We start from the raw sequence: 9,381 nt of genomic DNA on the forward strand, positions 1-9,381 counted from the left end.
GTCCAGAGGAGGGAGGTACACAATGCTCTAGTAGTCAGTATCTAGAGCGAGGGTGGGGTGATGCAGAGCAGGCAGAGATCACGCCTCAAGCAGGGGACAGCGTTTCTTGGCCAGTTGGCAGTCTGCAGCACATGGTTGATTTCATGCTGCAGTGCCTGAGAAACGACCGCCGCATCCCCCACATTCTCAACACGGCTGATTATTGGGTGTCCACCCTCCTAGATCCTCCCTACTGGGACAACTTACAAAGCCTCATAACACCGTTGAACCGGGAGCGTAAAATGCGGGAGTACCAAGACGCACTGGTGCATTCCATCATGTTCTCCATTCCAACCAAGAGCAGTGCTGCTAGTGCTTTACAAAGCAGCTCAGTGCGTCGAGGCAGTGGAGGAAGCTCTGCACAAAGAGGGAGCAGAAGCAGCGCCTCAGCACAAGGCAAGACCAGTATGGCCGAAATGTGGCAAAGTTTTGTGTCCCCGCCGCCACAAATGTCTACACCATCACAGACGGCTCCAGTCAGCAGGAGGCAACGTTTCCGTCAGATGGTGACAGACTACATGTCTTGCCCTCTTAGTGTACTCCCAGACGGCTCTTCTCCCTTCAAGTTTTGGGTCTGTAAGCTAGATACATGGCCAGAGCTAAGTCAGTATGCATTGGAGGTGCTAGCTTGCCCTGCTGCTAGTGTATTATCGGAACGCGTCTTTAGTGCCGCAGGTGGTGTACTAACAGACCGTCGCATGCGACTATCCTCCGATAACGTTGACCGGCTTACTTTTCTCAAAATGAACAAGGCCTGGATCTCTCATGAATTTGCCAGTCCTCTTCCAGAATAAATTATTGTTGGCAAAAGTATCCAGGTCTCCTGTTCTGTTAATGTTTCTACCACCTGAACTGTAATCCCTGAGCTCCAACACTGCCAGTTGGCGCTCGGAAGTGCCGTCTGCACAGTCAACACTTGCTGCCGTGTTATTGGGGTTCAGTAACGTCAGCTGTTCCCTGCTGTGCGGACGGCACTTTCTCCTGCTCTGTCCTCATCCACTGTACTACTGATTTAAAACCTCCTCCAAATACACCTCTGGCTCCTCTGTTTTCAGTATTATCCCTGAGCTCCAACACCGCCAGTTGACGCTCGGAAGTGCCGTCTGCACAGTCAACACTTGCTGCCGTGTCATAGGGGGTTCAGTAACGACAGCTGTTCCCCTGCTGTGCTGACGGCAATTTCTCCTGCTCTGTCCACATTCTCACTACTACAGATTTTAAAGTTTCTCCAATTACACCTCTGGCTCCTCTGTTTTCAGTATTATCCCTGAGCTCCAACACCGCCAGTTGGCGCTCGGAAGTGCCGTCTGCACAGTCAATACTTGCTGCCGTGTCATTGGGGTTCAGTAACATCAGCTGTTCCCCTGCTGTGCTGACGGCAATTTCTCCTGCTCTGTCCACATCCACTGTACTACTGATTTAAAACCTCCTCCAAATACACTTCTGGCTCCTCTGTTTTCAGTTTTATCCCTGAGCTCCAACACCGCCAGTTGGCGCTTGGAAGTGCCGTCTGCACAGTCAACACTTGCTGCCATGTCATTGGGGTTCAGTAACGTCAGCTGTTCCCCTGCTGTGCGGACGGCAATTTCTCCTGCTCTGTCCACATTCTCACTACTACAGATTTTAAAGTTGCTCCAATTACACCTCTGGCTTCTCTGTTTTCAGTATTATCAGTGAGCTCCAACACCGCCAGTTGGCGCTCGGAAGTGCCGTCTGCACAGTCAACACTTGCTGCCGTGTCATTGGGGTTCATTAACGTCAGCTGTTCCCCTGCTGTGCGGACAGCAATTTCTCCTGCTCTGTCCACATTCTCACTACTACAGATTTTAAAGTTGCTCCAATTACACCTCTGGCTCCTCTGTGTTCAGTATTATCCCTGAGCTCCAACACCGCCAGTTGGCGCTCGGAAGTGTCGTCTGCATAGTCAACACTTGCTGCCGTGTCATTGGGGTTCAGTAACGTCAGCTGTTCCCCTGCTGTGCGGACGGCAATTTCTCCTGCTCTGTCCACATTCTCACTACTACAGATTTTAAAGTTGCTCCAATTACACCTCTGGCTCCTCTGTTTTCAGTATTATCCCTGAGCTCCAACACCGCCAGTTGGCGCTCGGAAGTGCCGTCTGCACAGTCAACACTTGCTGCCGTGTTATTGGGGTTCACTAAGGTCAGCTGTTCCCCTGCTGTGCGGACGGCAATTTCTCCTGCTCTGTCCACATCCACTGTACTACTGATTTAAAACCTCCTCCAAATACACCTCTGGCTCCTCTGCTTTTAGTATTTACCCTGGGCTCCAATACCACTAGTTGCTGCTCAGAAGTGCCGTCTGCACAGTCAACGCTTGCTCCAGTGTTATTGGGGTTCAGTAACGTCAGCTGTTCCCCTGCTGTGTGTCCGGCAAATTCCCCTGCTTTGTCTACATCCACTGTATTTCTGATTTAAAACTTGCTCCAATAACACCTCTGGCTCCACTCTGTTTTTAGTATTCACCCTGGGTTCCAGCACCGCCAGCTGGTTCTCGGTAGTTCCATTTGCTCTTGTACCTTCTACTACCCATCCGGGTTCCAATACCGTCAGCTGGTTCTCGGCAGTGCCTTTGGATTAGGTGCCTCCTTCTCAGTATCCAAGTTCCACCAATGTCTGCTGGTTCTTGGTAGTGCTTTCTGGCACAGGTACCTCCTGCTTTGTAAACGAGTTCCAGTACCGTCAGCTGGTCTTCGGCAGTTCCATTGACTCTTGTACCTTCTGCTACCCATCCGGGTTCCAGTACCGTCAACTGGTCCTCAATTTGCTCTTGTACCTTCTACTACCCATCCGGGTTCCAGTACCGTCAGCTGGTTGTCGGCAGTGACTTTGGCACGGGTACTCCCTCCTGCCCAGCCTGGTTTCAGCACGCCAGCTGTTTCCGGGTAGTGTCAACGTCACTTTGCCTCCAATGCGTTGTCCTGTCGTGTTGTGGTCGGGTTAGCCGACTCTATGGTGCCTGCAGTTTAAGTGACTCCTATGTGGGCTGCGGGATCTGGCAATGAAGGCTGGTTCCATAGTGCCAATAGGACAAGCACCCCCTGTAGGACTGTGGGTTTTGGTAACTGCGGCCGGCTCGCGGCCTTGAACTTTTTTTTACATGGGTACCTTCTGCTACCCATCCGGGTTCCAGTACCGTCAGCTGGTTCTCGGCAGTGCCTTTGGATTAGGTGCCTCCTTCTCGGTATCCAAGTTCCACCAACGTCTGCTGGTCCTTGGTAGTGCTTTCTGGCACAGGTACCTCCTGCTTAGTAACCGAGTTCCAGTACCGTCAGCTGGTCTTCGGCAGTTTCATTGGCTTTGGTACCTTCTACTACCCATCCGGGTTCCAGTACCGTCAGCTGGTTCTCGGCAGTGTCTTTGGCACAGGTACTCCCTCCTGCCCAGCCTGGTTCCAGCACGCCAGCTGTTTCCGGGTAGTGTCAACGTCACTTTGCCTCCAATGCATTGTCCTGTCGTGTTGCGGTCGGGTTAGCCGACTCTATGGTGCCTGCAGTTTAGGTGACTCCTATGTGGGCTGCGGGATCTGGCAATGAAGGCTGGTTCCATAGTGCCAATAGGACAAGCACCCCCTGTAGGACTGTGGGTTTTGGTAACGGCGGCCGGCTCGCGGCCTTGAACTTTTTTTTACATGGGTACCTTCTGCTACTCATTCGGGTTCCAGTACCGTCAGCTGGTTCTCGGCAGTGCCTTTGGATTAGGTGCCTCCTTCTCGGTATCCAAGTTCCACCAACGTCTGCTGGTCCTTGGTAGTGCTTTCTGGCACAGGCACCGCCTGCTTAGTAACCGAGTTCCAGTACCATCAGCTGGTCTTCGGCAGTTTCATTGGCTCTTGTACCTTCTGCTACCCATCCGGGTTCCAGTACCTTCAGCTGGTCCTCGGTAGTTCCATTTGCTCTTGTACCTTCTACTACCCATCCGGGTTCCAGTACCGTCAGCTGGTTCTCGGCAGTGACTTTGGCACGGGTACTCCCTCCTGCCCAGCTTGGTTCCAGCACGCCAGCTGTTTCTGGGTAGTGTCAACGTCACTTTGCCTCCAATGCGTTGTCCTGTTGTGTTGCGGTCGGGTTAGCTGACTCTATGGTGCCTGCAGTTTAGGTGACTCCTATGTGGGCTGCGGGATCTGGCAATGAAGGCTGGTTCCATAGTGCCAATAGGACAAGCACCCCCTGTAGGACTGTTGGTTTTGGTAACTGCAGCCGGCTCGCGGCCTTGAACTTTTTTTTAACATGGGTACCTTCTGCTACCCATCCGGGTTCCAGTACCGTCAGCTGGTTCTCGGCAGTGCCTTTGGATTAGGTGCCTCCTTCTCGGTATCCAAGTTCCACCAACGTCTGCTGGTCCTTGGTAGTGCTTTCTGGCACAGGTACCTCCTGCTTAGTAACCGAGCTCCAGTACCGTCAGCTGGTCTTCGGCAGTTCCATTAGCTCTTGTACCTTCTGCTACCCATCCGGGTACCAGTACCGTCAGCTGGTCCTCGGTAGTTCCATTTGCTCTTGTACCTTCTACTACCCATCCGGGTTCCAGTACCGTCAGCTGGTTCTCGGCAGTGCCTTTGGATTAGGTGCCTCCTTCTCGGTATCCAAGTTCCACCAACGTCTGCTGGTCCTTGGTAGTGCTTTCTGGCACAGGTACCTCCTGCTTAGTAACCGAGTTCCAGTACCGTCAGCTGGTCTTCGGCAGTTCCATTGGCTCTTATACCTTCTACTACCCATCCTGGTTCCAGTACCATCAGCTGGTTCTCGGCAGTGTCTTTGGCACGGGTACTACCTCCTGCCCAGCCTGGTTCCAGCACGCCATCTGTTTCCGGGTAGTGTCAACGTCACTTTGCCTCCAATGCGTTGTCCTGTCGTGTTGCGGTCGGGTTAGCCGACTCTATGGTGCCTGCAGTTTAGGTGACTCCTATGTGGGCTGCCGGATCTGGAAATGAAGGCTGGTTCCATTGTGCCAATAGGACAAGCACCCCCTGTAGGACTGTTGGTTTTGGTAACTGTAGCCGGCTCGCGGCCTTGAACTTTTTTTTAACATGGGTACCTTCTGCTACCCATCCGGGTTCCAGTACAGTCAGCTGGTTCTCGGCATTGCCTTTGGATTAGGTGCCTCCTTCTCGGTATCCAAGTTCCACCAACGTCTGCTGGTCCTTGGTAGTGCTTTCTGGCACAGGTACCTCCTGCTTAGTAACCGAGTTCCAGTACCGTCAGCTGGTCTTCGGCAGTTCCATTGGCTCTTGTACCTTCTACTACCCATCTGGGTTCCAGTACCGTCAGCTGGTTCTCGGCAGTGTTTTTGGCACGGGTACTCCCTCCTGCCCAGCCTGGTTCCAGCACGCCAGCTGTTTCCGGGTAGTGTCAACGTCACTTTGCCTCCAATGCGTTGTCCTGTCGTGTTGCGGTCGGGTTAGCCGACTCTATGGTGCCTGCAGTTTAGGTGACTCCTTTGTGGGCTGCGGGATCTGGCAATGAAGGCTGGTTCCATAGTGCCTATAGGACAAGCACCCCCTGTAGGACTGTGGGTTTTGGTAACTGCGGCCGGCTCACGGCCTTGAACTTTTTTTTACATGGGTACCTTCTGCTACCCATCCGGGTTCCAGTACCGTCAGCTGGTTCTCGGCAGTGCCTTTGGATTAGGTGCCTCCTTCTCGGTATCTAAGTTCCACCAACGTCTGCTGGTCCTTGGTAGTGCTTTCTGGCACAGGTACCTCCTGCTTAGTAACCGAGTTCCAGTACCGTCAGCTGGTCTTCGGCAGTTCCATTGGCTCTTGTACCTTCTGCTACCCATCCGGGTTCCAGTACCGTCAGCTGGTTCTCGGCAGTGACTTTGGCACGGGTACTCCCTCCTGCCCAGCCTGGTTCCAGCACGTCAGCTGTTTCCGGGTAATGTCAACGTCACTTTGCCTCCAATGCGTTGTCCTGTCGTGTTGCGGTCGGGTTAGCAGACTCTATGGTGCCTGCAGTTTAGGTGACTCCTATGTGGGCTGCGGGATCAGGCAATGAAGGCTGGTTCCATAGTGCCAATAGGACAAGCATCCCCTGTAGGACTGTGGGTTTGGTAACTGCGGCCGGCTCGCGGCCTTGAACTTTTTTTTACATGGGTACCTTCTGCTACCCATCCGGGTTCCAGTACCGTCAGCTGGTTCTCGGCAGTGCCTTTGGATTAGGTGCCTCCTTCTCGGTATCCAAGTTCCTCCATCGTCTGCTGGTCCTTGGTAGTGCTTTCTGGCAAAGGTACCTCCTGCTTAGTAAATGAGTTCCAGTACCGTCAGCTGGTCTTCGCCATTTCCATTGGCTCTTGTACCTTCTGCTACCCATCCGGGTTCCAGTACCGTCAGCTTGTCCTCGGTAGTTCCTCAGCTTTCTTGTACCTTCTGCTACATTTCCAAGTTCAAGCTTTTTGAAATGGTTCTTGGTAATCACTCTGGATCTCCCTGACGAGGACCCTGAAGATGAGGACCCTGAAGACCAACCCTAAGAAGACGAGGACCCTGAAGACAATGACCCTGAAGACGAGGACCCTGAAGACCACCCCAAAGAAGACGAGGACCCTGAAGACCACCCTGAAGAAGACGAGGACCCTGAAGACCACCCCGAAGAAGACGAGGACCCTGAAGACCGCCCCGTAGAAGACGAGGACCCCGAAGACGAGGACCCAGAAGACCAACCCGAAGAAGACGAGGACCCCAAAGACAAGTACCCCCGAAGACGACAACCCTGAAGACCACCCCGAAGAAGACCAAGAAGATGACCCTGAAGAAGTTGACCAAGAGGACAAAGAAGAGAAGACAAGCACCAAGATACAGAAGAACAAGAGACAGAAAACCAAGAAGCAGAAATACAAGAAGCTGCAGAACAAAAAGCAGAAGAACATTAAGCATAAGACTAAAAATCAGAGCAAAAGATAATATCTAAATTATAAGCAGAAGATGACTAAGCAGTGTATGGGGGTGAGTCCGTTCCTCCTCGTGGTGCCCCTGGAAAAGACCTGCTGCTGCAGGCCAAACTGAACGCGGACAAATCCTGCTGTAAATCTTTTGTGACAGGCAGAACGAAAGGTGTAATGTCCAACCTTTTATAGATAACAACTACAGGAATGCCTGTCACAAATAAGAATATGATGAAGAAGAAGAATATGAAGAAGATGAAGAAGTAGAATATGAAGAATGTAAAAAAAAAGAATAATACGAAGAAGGTGAAGAAGAAGAAGATGAAGAAGGTGAAGAAGAAGAGGATGAAAAAGATGCTGAGGATGATGAAGGAGAAAATGTGGGAGAAGTAAAAAAGAAGGTGAAGAGCATGGAAGTAGTGAAACATAAATATCTGACAAAATATAAAAATACTTAACATAGTCAATATTTCCGTAACTCAGAACGTCTTAAAAAAAATATTAATTCCTGCTATTCCATTTGACTGGGCTAAACCTCTATGCCTTTATTGTCTCCCCCACCTTCCCCAATACATTCTACATTATTCTTAGTTGTTTTCCTTCATGTAGAATTAACCTACAAGGAAAGAAAGTGTTTATTTTCATTCCGATATTTCTGTCCCATTGACTTGCATTGGTTTCCGGTATCGGAATCGGCGATATCCGATACTTTTTCGGTATCGGTCCGATCCAATCCGATCCGATATTTCCCGATATCGGAAGGTATCGCTCAACACTAGTGATAAGGTAAGAATTTTTTTGTTTGTCAGTTAAACTCATTGATGGAGATGTGTGTCAGGGCTCTTTATATCACTGTAAGCAATTGCAGACACCTGTGCTAATTAGTTTGGCAGGTGTGTCAAATGAAAGGCAAGACTACTTGAGAAGGCTGTCCCACATTATTAAACAGCCTACATTTTCTGTCAAAATGGGAAAGAAAAAGGATGTGTCGGCAGCTGAGAAGCAACAAATTGTGGAGTGTTTAGGTCAAGGCATGACTACAATCAACATTGTGCGATGATCAGGATGAAGTGTCTTGGCAATCAAGAATTATGTAGCTGATTCACAGTACACACGTGTGCGTGCTGATAAGGGCAAATTGAGGACTCTTTCCTACAGGCAATTACGTCAGGTTAAAAGAGCAGCGGCAAAAAAGCCTTGTCATAGCAGCAGATAAGTTTTTGAAGCTGCTGGTTCCTCCAACGTCCCCCGAACAACAAGATGCAGGGTCCTTCCGAGGTTTGCAGCTGTGTGTAAGTCATCCTGTCGACCTCCTCTATCCACTGCACACAAGCAGAAACGGCTCCAGTGGGCCAAACAATACATGAAGACTGACTTCAAAACTGTTTTGTTCACGGATGAGTGCCGTGCAACGTTCGATGGTCCAGATGGATGGAGTGGAGGATGGCTGGTTGATGGACACCCCACGCAAACACGGCTACAGCGCCAACAAGGAGGAGGTGGAGTAATGTTTTGGGCTAGAATCATGGGGAGAGAGATTGTCGGCCCCTTTAGGATCCCTGAAAGGGGTAAAGGTGGACTCCATAATGTATGTGGAGTTTCTCAAACACCACTTCCTGCCATGGTTCAAGAAGAAGAACCGTGTATTCCACAGCAAGATCATTTTCATGCATGATAATGCACCGTCTCATGCTGCACATAACACATCTGCATCTCTGGCTGATATGGGCATAAAAGGGGACAAACTTATGGTGTGACCCCCATGCTCCCCTGACCTCTACCCCATTCAGAACCTCTGGAGCATCATCAAAAGGAGTGTTTATGATGGCGGGAGGCAGTTCACATCTAAGCAACAGCTCTGGGAGGGAATTCTGTCCTCATGCAAAACAATTGAAGCAGAAACCATCCAAAACCTGACAAATTCAATGGAAGAGACAGTTCAGAAGCTACTTTCAAACAAGGGGCCAAATGTGCAAATGTAACATCACCTAGAATAAAGTTTTGAGTTGAAAACTGTTTGATTTCAGTTTCTAATAACCTGCTAATGCTTCTAATTTAAAAAATGACCATTTTTTTGTTCTTTATTAAAATGAAAAGGTTGATCGAAGAGTTTGGGGATCTAAGAGTGTGGCAACCCAGTAGTCAGGATTACTTCGAATTCTGAGAATCTGAGGGTCATGGTGCAGGTAGGGCAGCAAGAAGGCACTCATGTGTCTTGCGCATCTAGGAGCCCCAAAATTATTTTCCGGGCTAGATGCAGCTAAAAATTATTATTAATTTTAAATCTGGTGGAGCTTAGTATAGATGGCCTAATAGAATCAGTACTGCACAATGCTACAAAGCCCAAATTATTTTCCAGCCAAGATACAGATAAACATGATTGTTAATTTTATATCTGGTGGAGCTTAGTATAGATGGCCTAATAGAATCATTACTGCACACT

The sequence above is a fragment of the Phyllobates terribilis genome, unplaced genomic scaffold (genome assembly GCF_046119375.1).
Source record: "Phyllobates terribilis strain yellow unplaced genomic scaffold, ASM4611937v1 Scaffold_11__3_contigs__length_659146591, whole genome shotgun sequence".
Lineage (NCBI taxonomy): Eukaryota > Metazoa > Chordata > Amphibia > Anura > Dendrobatidae > Phyllobates > Phyllobates terribilis.